Source organism: Lissotriton helveticus, chromosome 5_1, assembly GCF_964261635.1.
Source record: "Lissotriton helveticus chromosome 5_1, aLisHel1.1, whole genome shotgun sequence".
Lineage (NCBI taxonomy): Eukaryota > Metazoa > Chordata > Amphibia > Caudata > Salamandridae > Lissotriton > Lissotriton helveticus.
The window spans coordinates 1,623,673,114-1,623,689,432 of NC_136065.1; the positions used below are offsets into that span (position 1 = coordinate 1,623,673,114).

The 16,319-nt window shown below is 38.5% G+C and overlaps 12 non-coding genes across 12 annotated transcripts; all 12 read right to left on the bottom strand.

Moving 5' to 3' along the window:
- Positions 1-664: 664 nt before the first annotated feature.
- Positions 665-737, bottom strand: TRNAR-UCG (transfer RNA arginine (anticodon UCG)). The gene has a single exon. It is a non-coding gene; the product is annotated as a tRNA-Arg (tRNA).
- A 646-nt stretch (positions 738-1,383) lies between these two features.
- Positions 1,384-1,456, bottom strand: TRNAR-CCU (transfer RNA arginine (anticodon CCU)). Its single transcript has one exon. It is a non-coding gene; the product is annotated as a tRNA-Arg (tRNA).
- Positions 1,457-2,258: 802 nt separating this feature from the next.
- Positions 2,259-2,331, bottom strand: TRNAR-UCG (transfer RNA arginine (anticodon UCG)). Its single transcript has one exon. It is a non-coding gene; the product is annotated as a tRNA-Arg (tRNA).
- A 646-nt stretch (positions 2,332-2,977) lies between these two features.
- Positions 2,978-3,050, bottom strand: TRNAR-CCU (transfer RNA arginine (anticodon CCU)). Its single transcript has one exon. It is a non-coding gene; the product is annotated as a tRNA-Arg (tRNA).
- An 802-nt stretch (positions 3,051-3,852) lies between these two features.
- Positions 3,853-3,925, bottom strand: TRNAR-UCG (transfer RNA arginine (anticodon UCG)). The gene has a single exon. It is a non-coding gene; the product is annotated as a tRNA-Arg (tRNA).
- Positions 3,926-5,447: 1,522 nt separating this feature from the next.
- On the bottom strand, positions 5,448-5,520 carry TRNAR-UCG (transfer RNA arginine (anticodon UCG)). The gene has a single exon. It is a non-coding gene; the product is annotated as a tRNA-Arg (tRNA).
- Positions 5,521-7,042: 1,522 nt separating this feature from the next.
- TRNAR-UCG (transfer RNA arginine (anticodon UCG)) lies at positions 7,043-7,115 on the bottom strand. The gene has a single exon. It is a non-coding gene; the product is annotated as a tRNA-Arg (tRNA).
- Positions 7,116-7,761: 646 nt separating this feature from the next.
- On the bottom strand, positions 7,762-7,834 carry TRNAR-CCU (transfer RNA arginine (anticodon CCU)). The gene has a single exon. It is a non-coding gene; the product is annotated as a tRNA-Arg (tRNA).
- An 802-nt stretch (positions 7,835-8,636) lies between these two features.
- On the bottom strand, positions 8,637-8,709 carry TRNAR-UCG (transfer RNA arginine (anticodon UCG)). Its single transcript has one exon. It is a non-coding gene; the product is annotated as a tRNA-Arg (tRNA).
- Positions 8,710-11,818: 3,109 nt separating this feature from the next.
- On the bottom strand, positions 11,819-11,891 carry TRNAR-UCG (transfer RNA arginine (anticodon UCG)). Its single transcript has one exon. It is a non-coding gene; the product is annotated as a tRNA-Arg (tRNA).
- Positions 11,892-15,048: 3,157 nt separating this feature from the next.
- TRNAR-UCG (transfer RNA arginine (anticodon UCG)) lies at positions 15,049-15,121 on the bottom strand. Its single transcript has one exon. It is a non-coding gene; the product is annotated as a tRNA-Arg (tRNA).
- Positions 15,122-15,767: 646 nt separating this feature from the next.
- TRNAR-CCU (transfer RNA arginine (anticodon CCU)) lies at positions 15,768-15,840 on the bottom strand. Its single transcript has one exon. It is a non-coding gene; the product is annotated as a tRNA-Arg (tRNA).
- Positions 15,841-16,319: the final 479 nt, after the last annotated feature.

The window sequence follows — 16,319 nt, forward strand, 5'->3', positions numbered from 1 at the left end:
ACTCTGTTCTGTGCTATAATGGAGACTCTGCATTTGTAGCAAGTGCAGAGAAATTGGAGGAGTACCATTTTCGAATCAACACTTCTTCTTCCATGGATGCTTTTCTCATTAAACTGGGCTTTGACAGTGGTATCAAGCCGTCCTTGTCTTCAGCAGGACACAGAAACAGGCACCAAGTCTACTAACCAAGTTCAACCACACTCTGCAACTTAATAGACCAATGCTTTACAAATTAGCCAACTGTGTCATCAGCAAAGGCAGCCAATGTGCCAATCCTTTATAATTCTTCTGTAGTACTTTTCTTTCTCGTAGGCAAAATTAGCACTTTAACTGCACAAATCGTACAGATTTTACACTTGAAGCACTCCATGAACACATACTTACACACCTTGCAGTTAATCTACACACACTTAAGCTAAAAACCCATTCTGTCAAGTCAAAATTCTGCAAACCTAGTACATATTCAGTGCGTGTACATAGAAGCACTTTTTAATGCCACTTAAATGCACTAGTTTTTAGACTGAAGATGCAATCTAAATGACTGTGCAGTATGTACTCCACTTTATTATTAATTAGGAATGAGAACATGATGGCTATGAGAGTATTGGAAGAGCCTGCTTCCATTCTGAATGGAAACCTGAATTGTGTGACCATTGGCAAAAACCGACCACGAAGGGACTCGGACCCTCAATCTTCTGATTCGAAGTCAGACGCCTTATCCATTAGGCCACGCGGTCATGTGTCCTGCTGCGTTTATTTATATACTGTAGGTGGTATGCAAGGATGGAAAATATATTATTTATAGTTATTTAGGTTTACAAACCATTGTGGGGTTTTTTCAGCTCCTTTCAATTAAATCACTTTTTTGGAATTTATATAATGAGAATGTCACCAGTACGATAAGCTATTGTTTTCTTTTTTGCATTTAAACCTCTTTCTTCATGAGATTAAAGCTCAGAGTATGCTTTATATAGCTCTGGATGTTTCCAGAAGTGGAGAGAAACTGTTTTGAAAGTAGTACAAACTGCTCCTTCCTGGATATTCCAATTTACACACACTCAAAGGTTGTATACGTTTCATGAATCCTGACTTGCCCTATTCAAGTGCCTGAAAGCCTTTCACCACCTCTAGAAACAACAGTTACACCAATCCAATTCAAATCATTTTTTCCAAAGGAATATCTTCTGCCGGGTCAAAAATGCATCTGACAAAGATAGGTGTTTAAAAATTGACTTTGTAGTTTCAGAACATCAACATGACTCTGAAGAGTACAGAAGTAAAATGGTACCATTTCAAAGTTCCTAATACCTCATAAACATCTGAGAGGAAGCATGTAATAAATATACTTATTTTTCTGAAAAAGTAAGAGTGAACTTTGGTTTGCACCTCAGATGGGACTCGAACCCACAATCCCTGGCTTAGGAGGCCAGTGCCTTATCCATTAGGCCACTGAGGCACAGATAAATACTAAAAGTCTAGAGGCATTATTTAAATGTATTCAATCGTCCAACACTGGTGTCTGCACACAGGACATTTCTCAGTTCTCTCCATAAGTAAACTTCCCATTTTCATCCTCTTCCATCCCGACTTTAACACTCTGTTCTGTGCTATAATGGATACTCTGCATTTGTAGCAAGTGCAGAGAAATTGGAGGAGTACCATTTTCGAATCAACACTTCTTCTTCCATGGATGCTTTTCTCATTAAACTGGGCTTTGACAGTGGTATCAAGCCGTCCTTGTCTTCAGCAGGACACAGAAACAGGCACCAAGTCTACTAACCAAGTTCAACCACACTCTGCAACTTAATACACCAGTGCTTTACAAATTAGCCAACTGTGTCATCAGCAAAGGCAGCCAATGTGCCAATCCTTTATAATTCTTCTGTAGTACTTTTCTTTCTCGTAGGCAAAATTAGCACTTTAACTGCACAAATCATACAGATTTTACACTTGAAGCACTCCATGAACACATACTTACACACCTTGCAGTTCATCTACACACACTTAAGCTAAAAACCCATTCTGTGAAGTCAACATTCTGCAAACCTAGTACATATTCAGTGCGTGTACATAGAAGCACTTTTTAATGCCACTTAAATGCACTAGATTTTAGACTGAAGATGCAATCTAAATGACTGTGCAGTATGTACTCCACTTTATTATTAATTAGGAATGAGAACATGATGGCTATGAGAGTATTGGAAGAGCCTGCTTCCATTCTGAATGGAAACCTGAATTGTGTGACCATTGGCAAAAACCGACCACGAAGGGACTCGAACCCTCAATCTTCTGATTCGAAGTCAGACGCCTTATCGTATAGGCCACGCAGTCTTGTGTCCTGCTGTGTTTATTTATATACTGCAGGTGGTATGCAAGGATGGAAAATATATTATTTATAGTTATTTAGGTTTACAAACCATTGTGGGGTTTTTTCAGCTCCTTTCAATTAAATCACTTTTTTGGAATTTATATAATGAGAATGTCACCAGTACGATAAGCTATTGTTTTCTTTTTTGCATTTAAACCTCTTTCTTCATGAGATTAAAGCTCAGAGTATGCTTTATATAGCTCTGGATGTTTCCAGAAGTGGAGAGAAACTGTTTTGAAAGTAGTACAAACTGCTCCTTCCTGTATATTCCAATTTACACACACTCAAAGGTTGTATACGTTTCATGAATCCTGACTTGCCCTATTCAAGTGCCTGAAAGCCTTTCACCACCTCTAGAAACAACAGTTACACCAATCCAATTCAAATCATTTTTTCCAAAGTAATATCTTCTGCCGGGTCAAAAATGCATCTGACAAAGATAGGTGTTTAAAAATTGACTTTGTAGTTTCAGAACATCAACATGAATCTGAAGAGTACAGAAGTAAAATGGTACCATTTCAAAGTTCCTAATACCTCATAAACATCTGAGAGGAAGCATGTAATAAATATACTTATTTTTCTGGAAAAGTAAGAGTGAACTTTGGTTTGCACCTCAGATGGGACTCGAACCCAGAATCCCTGGCTTAGGAGGCCAGTGCCTTATCCATTAGGCCACTGAGGCACAGATAAATACTAGCAATCTAGAGGTATTATTTAAATGTATTCAATCGTCCAACACTGGTGTCTGCACACAGGACATTTCTCAGTTCTCTCCATAAGTAAACTTCCCATTTTCATCCTCTTCCATCCCGACTTTAACACTCTGTTCTGTGCTATAATGGATACTCTGCATTTGTAGCAAGTGCAGAGAAATTGGAGGAGTACCATTTTCGAATCAACACTTCTTCTTCCATGGATGCTTTTCTCATTAAACTGGGCTTTGACAGTGGTATCAAGCCATCCTTGTCTTCAGCAGGACACAGAAACAGGCACCAAGTCTACTAACCAAGTTCAACCACACTCTGCAACTTAATAGACCAGTGCTTTACAAATTAGCCAACTGTGTCATCAGCAAAGGCAGCCAATGTGCCAATCCTTTATAATTCTTCTGTAGTACTTTTCTTTCTCGTAGGCAAAATTAGCACTTTAACTGCACAAATCATACAGATTTTACACTTGAAGCACTCCATGAACACATACTTACACACCTTGCAGTTCATCTACACACACTTAAGCTAAAAACCCATTCTGTCAAGTCAGAATTCTGCAAACCTAGTACATATTCAGTGCATGTACATAGAAGCACTTTTTAATGCCACTTAAATGCACTAGATTTTAGACTGAAGATGCAATCTAAATGACTGTGCAGTATGTACTCCACTTTATTATTAATTAGGAATGAGAACATGATGGCTATGAGAGTATTGGAAGAGCCTGCTTCCATTCTGAATGGAAACCTGAATTGTGTGACCATTGGCAAAAACCGACCACGAAGGGACTCGGACCCCCAATCTTCTGATTCGAAGTCAGACGCCTTATCCATTAGGCCACGCGGTCATGTGTCCTGCTGCGTTTATTTATATACTGTAGGTGGTATGCAAGGATGGAAAATATATTATTTATAGTTATTTAGGTTTACAAACCATTGTGGGGTTTTTTCAGCTCCTTTCAATTAAATCACTTTTTTGGAATTTATATAATGAGAATGTCACCAGTACGATAAGCTATTGTTTTCTTTTTTGCATTTAAACCTCTTTCTTCATGAGATTAAAGCTCAGAGTATGCTTTATATAGCTCTGGATGTTTCCAGAAGTGGAGAGAAACTGTTTTGAAAGTAGTACAAACTGCTCCTTCCTGGATATTCCAATTTACACACACTCAAAGGTTGTATACGTTTCATGAATCCTGACTTGCCCTATTCAAGTGCCTGAAAGCCTTTCACCACCTCTAGAAACAACAGTTACAAAAATCCAATTCAAATCATTTTTTGCAAAGGAATATCTTCTGCCGGGTCAAAAATGCATCTGACAAAGATAGGTGTTTAAAAATCGACTTTGTAGTTTCAGAACATCAACATGACTCTGAAGAGTACAGAAGTAAAATGGTACCATTTCAAAGTTCCTAATACCTCATAAACATCTGAGAGGAAGCATGTAATAGATATACTTATTTTTCTGGAAAAGTAAGAGTGAACATTGGTTTGCACCTCAGATGGGACTCGAAGCCAGAATCCCTGGCTTAGGAGGCCAGTGCCTTATCCATGAGGCCACTTATGCACAGATAAATGCCAGTGATCTAGAGGCATTATTTAAATGTATTCAATCGTCCAACACTGGTGTCTGCACACAGGACATTTCTCAGTTCTCTCCATAAGTAAACTTCCCATTTTCATCCTCTTCCATCCCGACTTTAACACTCTGTTCTGTGCTATAATGGATACTCTGCATTTGTAGCAAGTGCAGAGAAATTGGAGGAGTACCATTTTCGAATCAACACTTCTTCTTCCATGGATGCTTTTCTCATTAAACTGGGCTTTGACAGTGGTATCAAGCCGTCCTTGTCTTCAGCAGGACACAGAAACAGGCACCAAGTCTACTAACCAATTTTCAACAACACTCTGCAACTTAATAGACCAATGCTTTACAAATTAGCCAACTGTGTCATCAGCAAAGGCAGCCAATGTGCCAATCCTTTATAATTCTTCTGTAGTACTTTTCTTTCTCGTAGGCAAAATGAGCACTTTAAATGCACAAATCATACAGATTTTACACTTGAAGCACTCCATGAACACATACTTACACACCTTGCAGTTCATCTACACACACTTAAGCTAAAAACCCATTCTGTCAAGTCAAAATTCTGCAAACCTAGTACATATTCAGTGCGTGTACATAGAAGCACTTTTTAATGCCACTTAAATGCACTAGATTTTAGACTGAAAATGCAATCTAAATGACTGTGCAGTATGTACTCCACTTTATTATTAATTAGGAATGAGAACATGATGGCTATGAGAGTATTGGAAGAGCCTGCTTCCATTCTGAATGGAAACCTGAATTGTGTGACCATTGGCAAAAACCGACCACGAAGGGACTCGGACCCTCAATCTTCTGATTCGAAGTCAGACGCCTTATCCATTAGGCCACGCGGTCATGTGTCCTGCTGCGTTTATTTATATACTGTAGGTGGTATGCAAGGATGGAAAATATATTATTTATAGTTATTTAGGTTTACAAACCATTGTGGGGGTTTTTCAGCTCCTTTCAATTAAATCACTTTTTTGGAATTTATATAATGAGAATGTCACCAGTACGATAAGCTATTGTTTTCTTTTTTGCATTTAAACCTCTTTCTTCATGAGATTAAAGCTCAGAGTATGCTTTATATAGCTCTGGATGTTTCCAGAGGTGGAGAGAAACTGTTTTGAAAGTAGTACAAACTGCTCCTTCCTGGATATTCCAATTTACACACACTCAAAGGTTGTATACGTTTCATGAATCCTGACTTGCCCTATTCAAGTGCCTGAAAGCCTTTCACCACCTCTAGAAACAACAGTTATACCAATCCAATTCAAATCATTTTTTCCAAAGGAATATCTTCTGCCGGGTCAAAAATGCATCTGACAAAGATAGGTGTTTAAAAATTGACTTTGTAGTTTCAGAACATCAACATGACTCTGAAGAGTACAGAAGTAAAATGGTACCATTTCAAAGTTCCTAATACCTCATAAACATCTGAGAGGAAGCATGTCATAAATATACTTATTTTTCTGGAAAAGTAAGAGTGAACTTTGGTTTGCACCTCACATGTGACTCGAACCCACAATCCCTGGCTTAGGAGGCCAAGTGCCCTATCCATTAGGCCACTGAGGCACAGATAAATATTAGCAATCTAGAGGCATTATTTAAATGTATTCAATCGTCCAACACTGGTGTCTGCACACAGGACATTTCTCAGTTCTCTCCATAAGTAAACTTCCCATTTTCATCCTCTTCCATCCCGACTTTAACACTCTGTTCTGTGCTATAATGAATACTCTGCATTTGTAGCAAGTGCAGAGAAATTGGAGGAGTACCATTTTCGAATCAACACTTCTTCTTCCATGGATGCTTTTCTCATTAAACTGGGCTTTGACAGTGGTATCAAGCCATCCTTGTCTTCAGCAGGACACAGAAACAGACACCAAGTCTACTAACCAAGTTCAACCACACTCTGCAACTTAATACACCAGTGCTTTACAAATTAGCCAACTGTGTCATCAGCAAAGGCAGCCAATGTGCCAATCCTTTATAATTCTTCTGTAGTACTTTTCTTTCTCGTAGGCAAAATTAGCACTTTAACTGCACAAATCATACAGATTTTACACTTGAAGCACTCCATGAACACATACTTACACACCTTGCAGTTCATCTACACACACTTAAGCTAAAAACCCATTCTGTGAAGTCAACATTCTGCAAACCTAGTACATATGCAGTGCGTGTACATAGAAGCACTTTTTAATGCCACTTAAATGCACTAGATTTTAAACTGAAGATGCAATCTAAATGACTGTGCAGTATGTACCCCACTTTATTATTAATTAGGAATGAGAACATGATGGCTATGAGAGTATTGGAAGAGCCTGCTTCCATTCTGAATGGAAACCTGAATTGTGTGACCATTGGCAAAAACCGACCACGAAGGGACTCGGACCCTCAATCTTCTGATTCGAAGTCAGACGCCTTATCCATTAGGCCACGCGGTCATGTGTCCTGCTGCGTTTATTTATATACTGTAGGTGGTATGCAAGGATGGAAAATATATTATTTATAGTTATTTAGGTTTACAAACCATTGTGGGGTTTTTTCAGCTCCTTTCAATTAAATCACTTATTTGGAATTTATATAATGAGAATGTCACCAGTACGATAAGCTATTGTTTTCTTTTTTGCATTTAAACCTCTTTCTTCATGAGATTAAAGCTCAGAGTATGCTTTATATAGCTCTGGATGTTTCCAGAAGTGGAGAGAAACTGTTTTGAAAGTAGTACAAACTGCTCCTTCCTGTATATTCCAATTTACACACACTCAAAGGTTGTATACGTTTCATGAATCCTGACTTGCCCTATTCAAGTGCCTGAAAGCCTTTCACCACCTCTAGAAACAACAGTTACACCAATCCAATTCAAATCATTTTTTCCAAAGGAATATCTTCTGCCGGGTCAAAAATGCATCTGACAAAGATAGGTGTTTAAAAATTGACTTTGTAGTTTCAGAACATCAACATGACTCTGAAGAGTACAGAAGTAAAATGGTACCATTTCAAAGTTCCTAATACCTCATAAACATCTGAGAGGAAGCATGTAATAAATATACTTATTTTTCTGGAAAAGTAAGAGTGAACTTTGGTTTGCACCTCAGATGGGACTCGAACCCACAATCCCTGGCTTAGGAGGCCAGTGCCTTATCCATTAGGCCACTGAGGCACAGATAAATACTAGCAATCTAGAGGCATTATTTAAATGTATTCAATCGTCCAACACTGGTGTCTGCACACAGGACATTTCTCAGTTCTCTCCATAAGTAAACTTCCCATTTTCATCCTCTTCCATCCCGACTTTAACACTCTGTTCTGTGCTATAATGGATACTCTGCATTTGTAGCAAGTGCAGAGAAATTGGAGGAGTACCATTTTCGAATCAACACTTCTTCTTCCATGGATGCTTTTCTCATTAAACTGGGCTTTGACAGTGGTATCAAGCCGTCCTTGTCTTCAGCAGGACACAGAAACAGGCACCAAGTCTACTAACCAAGTTCAACCACACTCTGCAACTTAATAGACCAGTGCTTTACAAATTAGCCAACTGTGTCATCAGCAAAGGCAGCCAATGTGCCAATCCTTTATAATTCTTCTGTAGTACTTTTCTTTCTCGTAGGCAAAATTAGCACTTTAACTGCACAAATCATACAGATTTTACACTTGAAGCACTCCATGAACACATACTTACACACCTTGCAGTTCATCTACACACACTTAAGCTAAAAACCCATTCTGTCAAGTCAGAATTCTGCAAACCTAGTACATATTCAGTGCGTGTACATAGAAGCACTTTTTAATGCCACTTAAATGCACTAGATTTTAGACTGAAGATGCAATCTAAATGACTGTGCAGTATGTACTTCACTTTATTATTAATTAGGAATGAGAACATGATGGCTATGAGAGTATTGGAAGAGCCTGCTTCCATTCTGAATGGAAACCTGAATTGTGTGACCATTGGCAAAAACCGACCACGAAGGGACTCGGACCCCCAATCTTCTGATTCGAAGTCAGACGCCTTATCCATTAGGCCACGCGGTCATGTGTCCTGCTGCGTTTATTTATATACTGTAGGTGGTATGCAAGGATGGAAAATATATTATTTATAGTTATTTAGGTTTACAAACCATTGTGGGGTTTTTTCAGCTCCTTTCAATTAAATCACTTTTTTGGAATTTATATAATGAGAATGTCACCAGTACGATAAGCTATTGTTTTCTTTTTTGCATTTAAACCTCTTTCTTCATGAGATTAAAGCTCAGAGTATGCTTTATATAGCTCTGGATGTTTCCAGAAGTGGAGAGAAACTGTTTTGAAAGTAGTACAAACTGCTCCTTCCTGGATATTCCAATTTACACACACTCAAAGGTTGTATACGTTTCATGAATCCTGACTTGCCCTATTCAAGTGCCTGAAAGCCTTTCACCACCTCTAGAAACAACAGTTACAAAAATCCAATTCAAATCATTTTTTGCAAAGGAATATCTTCTGCCGGGTCAAAAATGCATCTGACAAAGATAGGTGTTTAAAAATCGACTTTGTAGTTTCAGAACATCAACATGACTCTGAAGAGTACAGAAGTAAAATGGTACCATTTCAAAGTTCCTAATACCTCATAAACATCTGAGAGGAAGCATGTAATAAATATACTTATTTTTCTGGAAAAGTAAGAGTGAACATTGGTTTGCACCTCAGATGGGACTCGAACCCAGAATCCCTGGCTTAGGAGGCCAGTGCCTTATCCATTAGGCCACTGATGCACAGATAAATGCCAGTGATCTAGAGGCATTATTTAAATGTATTCAATCGTCCAACACTGGTGTCTGCACACAGGACATTTCTCAGTTCTCTCCATAAGTAAACTTCCCATTTTCATCCTCTTCCATCCCGACTTTAACACTCTGTTCTGTGCTATAATGGATACTCTGCATTTGTAGCAAGTGCAGAGAAATTGGAGGAGTACCATTTTCGAATCAACACTTCTTCTTCCATGGATGCTTTTCTCATTAAACTGGGCTTTGACAGTGGTATCAAGCCGTCCTTGTCTTCAGCAGGACACAGAAACAGGCACCAAGTCTACTAACCAATTTTCAACAACACTCTGCAACTTAATAGACCAATGATTTACAAATTAGCCAACTGTGTCATCAGCAAAGGCAGCCAATGTGCCAATCCTTTATAATTCTTCTGTAGTACTTTTCTTTCTCGTAGGCAAAATGAGCACTTTAAATGCACAAATCATACAGATTTTACACTTGAAGCACTCCATGAACACATACTTACACACCTTGCAGTTCATCTACACACACTTAAGCTAAAAACCCATTCTGTCAAGTCAAAATTCTGCAAACCTAGTACATATTCAGTGCGTGTACATAGAAGCACTTTTTAATGCCACTTAAATGCACTAGATTTTAGACTGAAGATGCAATCTAAATGACTGTGCAGTATGTACTCCACTTTATTATTAATTAGGAATGAGAACATGATGGCTATGAGAGTATTGGAAGAGCCTGCTTCCATTCTGAATGGAAACCTGAATTGTGTGACCATTGGCAAAAACCGACCACGAAGGGACTCGGACCCTCAATCTTCTGATTCGAAGTCAGACGCCTTATCCATTAGGCCACGTGTCCTGCTGCGTTTATTTATATACTGTAGGTGGTATGCAAGGGTGGAAAATATATTATTTATAGTTATTTAGGTTTACAAACCATTGAGGGGGTTTTTCAGCTCCTTTCAATTAAATCACTTTTTTGGAATTTATATAATGAGAATGTCACCAGTACGATAAGCTATTGTTTTCTTTTTTGCATTTAAACCTCTTTCTTCATGAGATTAAAGCTCAGAGTATGCTTTATATAGCTCTGGATGTTTCCAGAAGTGGAGAGAAACTGTTTTGAAAGTAGTACAAACTGCTCCTTCCTGGATATTCCAATTTACACACACTCAAAGGTTGTATACGTTTCATGAATCCTGACTTGCCCTATTCAAGTGCCTGAAAGCCTTTCACCACCTCTAGAAACAACAGTTACACCAATCCAATTCAAATCATTTTTTCCAAAGGAATATCTTCTGCCGGGTCAAAAATGCATCTGACAAAGATAGGTGTTTAAAAATTGACTTTGTAGTTTCAGAACATCAACATGACTCTGAAGAGTACAGAAGTAAAATGGTACCATTTCAAAGTTCCTAATACCTCATAAACATCTGAGAGGAAGCATGTCATAAATATACTTATTTTTCTGGAAAAGTAAGAGTGAACTTTGGTTTGCACCTCACATGTGACTCGAACCCACAATCCCTGGCTTAGGAGGCCAAGTGCCCTATCCATTAGGCCACTGAGGCACAGATAAATATTAGCAATCTAGAGGCATTATTTAAATGTATTTAATCGTCCAACACTGGTGTCTGCACACAGGACATTTCTCAGTTCTCTCCATAAGTAAACTTCCCATTTTCATCCTCTTCCATCCCGACTTTAACACTCTGTTCTGTGCTATAATGGATACTCTGCATTTGTAGCAAGTGCAGAGAAATTGGAGGAGTACCATTTTCGAATCAACACTTCTTCTTCCATGGATGCTTTTCTCATTAAACTGGGCTTTGACAGTGGTATCAAGCCGTCCTTGTCTTCAGCAGGACACAGAAACAGACACCAAGTCTACTAACCAAGTTCAACCACACTCTGCAACTTAATACACCAGTGCTTTACAAATTAGCCAACTGTGTCATCAGCAAAGGCAGCCAATGTGCCAATCCTTTATAATTCTTCTGTAGTACTTTTCTTTCTCGTAGGCAAAATTAGCACTTTAACTGCACAAATCATACAGATTTTACACTTGAAGCACTCCATGAACACATACTTACACACCTTGCAGTTCATCTACACACACTTAAGCTAAAAACCCATTCTGTGAAGTCAACATTCTGCAAACCTAGTACATATTCAGTGCGTGTACATAGAAGCACTTTTTAATGCCACTTAAATGCACTAGATTTTAGACTGAAGATGCAATCTAAATGACTGTGCAGTATGTACTCCACTTTATTATTAATTAGGAATGAGAACATGATGGCTATGAGAGTATTGGAAGAGCCTGCTTCCATTCTGAATGGAAACCTGAATTGTGTGACCATTGGCAAAAACCGACCACGAAGGGACTCGGACCCTCAATCTTCTGATTCGAAGTCAGACGCCTTATCCATTAGGCCACGCGGTCATGTGTCCTGCTGCGTTTATTTATATACTGTAGGTGGTATGCAAGGATGGAAAATATATTATTTATAGTTATTTAGGTTTACAAACCATTGTGGGGTTTTTTCAGCTCCTTTCAATTAAATCACTTATTTGGAATTTATATAATGAGAATGTCACCAGTACGATAAGCTATTGTTTTCTTTTTTGCATTTAAACCTCTTTCTTCATGAGATTAAAGCTCAGAGTATGCTTTATATAGCTCTGGATGTTTCCAGAAGTGGAGAGAAACTGTTTTGAAAGTAGTACAAACTGCTCCTTCCTGTATATTCCAATTTACACACACTCAAAGGTTGTATACGTTTCATGAATCCTGACTTGCCCTATTCAAGTGCCTGAAAGCCTTTCACCACCTCTAGAAACAACAGTTACACCAATCCAATTCAAATCATTTTTTCCAAAGGAATATCTTCTGCCGGGTCAAAAATGCATCTGACAAAGATAGGTGTTTAAAAATTGACTTTGTAGTTTCAGAACATCAACATGACTCTGAAGAGTACAGAAGTAAAATGGTACCATTTCAAAGTTCCTAATACCTCATAAACATCTGAGAGGAAGCATGTAATAAATATACTTATTTTTCTGGAAAAGTAAGAGTGAACATTGGTTTGCACCTCAGATGGGACTCGAACCCAGAATCCCTGGCTCAGGAGGCCAGTGCCTTATCCATTAGGCCACTGATGCACAGATAAATGCCAGCGATCTAGAGGCATTATTTAAATGTATTCAATCGTCCAACACTGGTGTCTGCACACAGGATATTTCTCAGTTCTCTCCATAAGTAAACTTCCCATTTTCATCCTCTTCCATCCCCGACTTTAACACTCTGTTCTGTGCTATAATGGAGACTCTGCATTTGTAGCAAGTGCAGAGAAATTGGAGGAGAACCATTTTCGAATCAACACTTCTTCTTCCATGAATGCTTTTCTCATTAAACTGGGCTTTGACAGTGGTATCAAGCCGTCCTTGTCTTCAGGAGGACACAGAAACAGGCACCAAGTCTACTAACCAAGTTCAACCACACTCTGCAACTTAATAGACCAGTGCTTTACAAATTAGCCAACTGTGTCATCAGCAAAGGCAGCCAATGTGCCAATCCTTTATAATTCTTCTGTAGTACTTTTCTTTCTCGTAGGCAAAATTAGCACTTTAACTGCACAAATCATACAGATTTTACACTTGAAGCACTCCATGAACACATACTTACACACCTTGCAGTTCATCTACACACACTTGAGCTAAAAACCCATTCTGTCAAGTCAAAATTCTGCAAACCTAGTACATATTCAGTGCGTGTACATAGAAGCACTTTTTAATGCCACTTAAATGCACTAGATTTTAGACTGAAGATGCAATCTAAATGACTGTGCAGTATGTACTCCACTTTATTATTAATTAGGAATGAGAACATGATGGCTATAAGACTATTGGAAGAGCCTGCTTCCATTCTGACTGGAAACCTGAATTGTGTGACATTTGGCAAAAACGGACCACTAAGGGACTCGAACCCTCAATCTTCTGATTCGAAGTCAGACGTCTTATCCATTAGTCCACGCGGTCATGTGTCCTGTTGCGTTTATTTTTATACTGTAGGTGGTATGCAAGGATGGAAAATATATTATTTATAGTTATTTAGGTTTACAAACCATTGTGGGGTTTTTTCAGCTCCTTTCAATTAAATCACTTTTTTGGAATTTATATAATGAGAATGTCACCAGTACGATAAGCTATTGTTTTCTTTTTTGCATTTAAACCTCTTTCTTCATGAGATTAAAGCTCAGAGTATGCTTTATATAGCTCTGGATGTTTCCAGAAGTGGAGAGAAACTGTTTTGAAAGTAGTACAAACTGCTCCTTCCTGGATATTCCAATTTACACACACTCAAAGGTTCTATACGTTTCATGAATCCTGACTTGCCCTATTCAAGTGCCTGAAAGCCTTTCACCACCTCTAGAAACAACAGTTACACCAATCCAATTCAAATCATTTTTTCCAAAGGAATATCTTCTGCCGGGTCAAAAATGCATCTGACAAAGATAGGTGTTTAAAAATCGACTTTGTAGTTTCAGAACACCAACATGACTCTGAAGAGTACAGAAGTAAAATGGTACCATTTCAAAGTTCCTAATACCTCATAAACATCTGAAAGGAAGCATGTAATAAATATACTTATTTTTCTGGAAAAGTAAGAGTGAACATTGGTTTGCACCTCAGATGGGACTCGAACCCAGAATCCCTGGCGTAGGAGGCCAGTGCCTTATCCATTAGGCCACTGATGCACAGATAAATGCCAGCGATCTAGAGGCATTATTTAAATGTATTCAATCGTCCAACACTGGTGTCTGCACACAGGATATTTCTCAGTACTCTCCATAGGTAAACTTCCCATTTTCATCCTCTTCCATCCCCGACTTTAACACTCTGTTCTGTGCTATAATGGAGACTCTGCATTTGTAGCAAGTGCAGAGAAATTGGAGGAGTACCATTTTCGAATCAACACTTCTTCTTCCATGGATGCTTTTCTCATTAAACTGGGCTTTGACAGTGGTATCAAGCCGTCCTTGTCTTCAGGAGGACACAGAAACAGGCACCAAGTCTACTAACCAAGTTCAACCACACTCTGCAACTTAATAGACCAGTGCTTTACAAATTAGCCAACTGTGTCATCAGCAAAGGCAGCCAATGTGCCAATCCTTTATAATTCTTCTGTAGTACTTTTCTTTCTCGTAGGCAAAATTAGCACTTTAACTGCACAAATCATACAGATTTTACACTTGAAGCACTCCATGAACACATACTTACACACCTTGCAGTTCATCTACACACATTTAAGCTAAAAACCCATTCTGTGAAGTCAAAATTCTGCAAACCTAGTACATATTCAGTGCGTGTACATAGAAGCACTTTTTTTTTTTTTTTTTTTTTTACTGTTACATAGAAGCACTTTTTAATGCCACTTAAATGCACTAGATTTTAGACTGTAGATGCAATCTAAATGACTGTGCAGTATGTACTCCACTTTATTATTAATTAGGAATGAGAACATGATGGCTTTGACAGTATTGGAAGAGCCTGCTTCCATTCTGAATGGAAACCTGAATTGTGTGACCATTGGCAAAAACCGACCACGAAGGGACTCGAACCCTCAATCTTCTGATTCGAAGTCAGATGCCTTATCCTTTAGGCCACGCGGTCATGTGTCCTGCTGCGTTTATATATATACTGTAGGTGGTATGCAAGGATGGAAAATATATTATTTATAGTTATTTAGGTTTACAAACCATTGTGGGGTTTTTTCAGCTCCTTTCAATTAAATCACTTTTTTGGAATTTATATAATGAGAATGTCACCAGTACGATAAGCTATTGTTTTCTTTTTTGCATTTAAACCTCTTTCTTCATGAGATTAAAGCTCAGAGTATGCTTTATATAGCTCTGGATGTTTCCAGAAGTGGAGAGAAACTGTTTTGAAAGTAGTACAAACTGCTCCTTCCTGGATATTCCAATTTACACACACTCAAAGGTTGTATACGTTTCATGAATCCTGACTTGCCCTATTCAAGTGCCTGAAAGCCTTTCACCACCTCTAGAAACAACAGTTACACCAATCCAATTCAAATCATTTTTTCCAAAGGAATATCTTCTGCCGGGTCAAAAATGCATCTGACAAAGATAGGTGTTTAAAAATTGACTTTGTAGTTTCAGAACATCAACATGACTCTGAAGAGTACAGAAGTAAAATGGTACCATTTCAAAGTTCCTAATACCTCATAAACATCTGAGAGGAAGCATGTAATAAATATACTTATTTTTCTGGAAAAGTAAGAGTGAACTTTGGTTTGCACCTCAGATGGGACTCGAACCCACAATCCCTGGCTTAGGAGGCCAGTGCCTTATCCATTAGGCCACTGAGGCACAAATAGCAGTCTAGAGGCATTATTTAAATGTATTCAATCGTCCAACACTGGTGTCTGCACACAGGACATTTCTCAGTTCTCTCCATAAGTAAACTTCCCATTTTCATCCTCTTCCATCCCGACTTTAACACTCTGTTCTGTGCTATAATGGATACTCTGCATTTGTAGCAAGTGCAGAGAAATTGGAGGAGTACCATTTTCGAATCAACACTTCTTCTTCCATGGATGCTTTTCTCATTAAACTGGGCTTTGACAGTGGTATCAAGCCGTCCTTGTCTTCAGCAGGACACAGAAACAGGCACCAAGTCTACTAACCAAGTTCAACCACACTCTGCAACTTAATACACCAGTGCTTTACAAATTAGCCAACTGTGTCATCAGCAAAGGCGTCATGTGCCAATCCTTTATAATTCTTCTGTAGTACTTTTCTTTCTCGTAGGCAAAATTAGCACTTTAACTGCACAAATCATACAGATT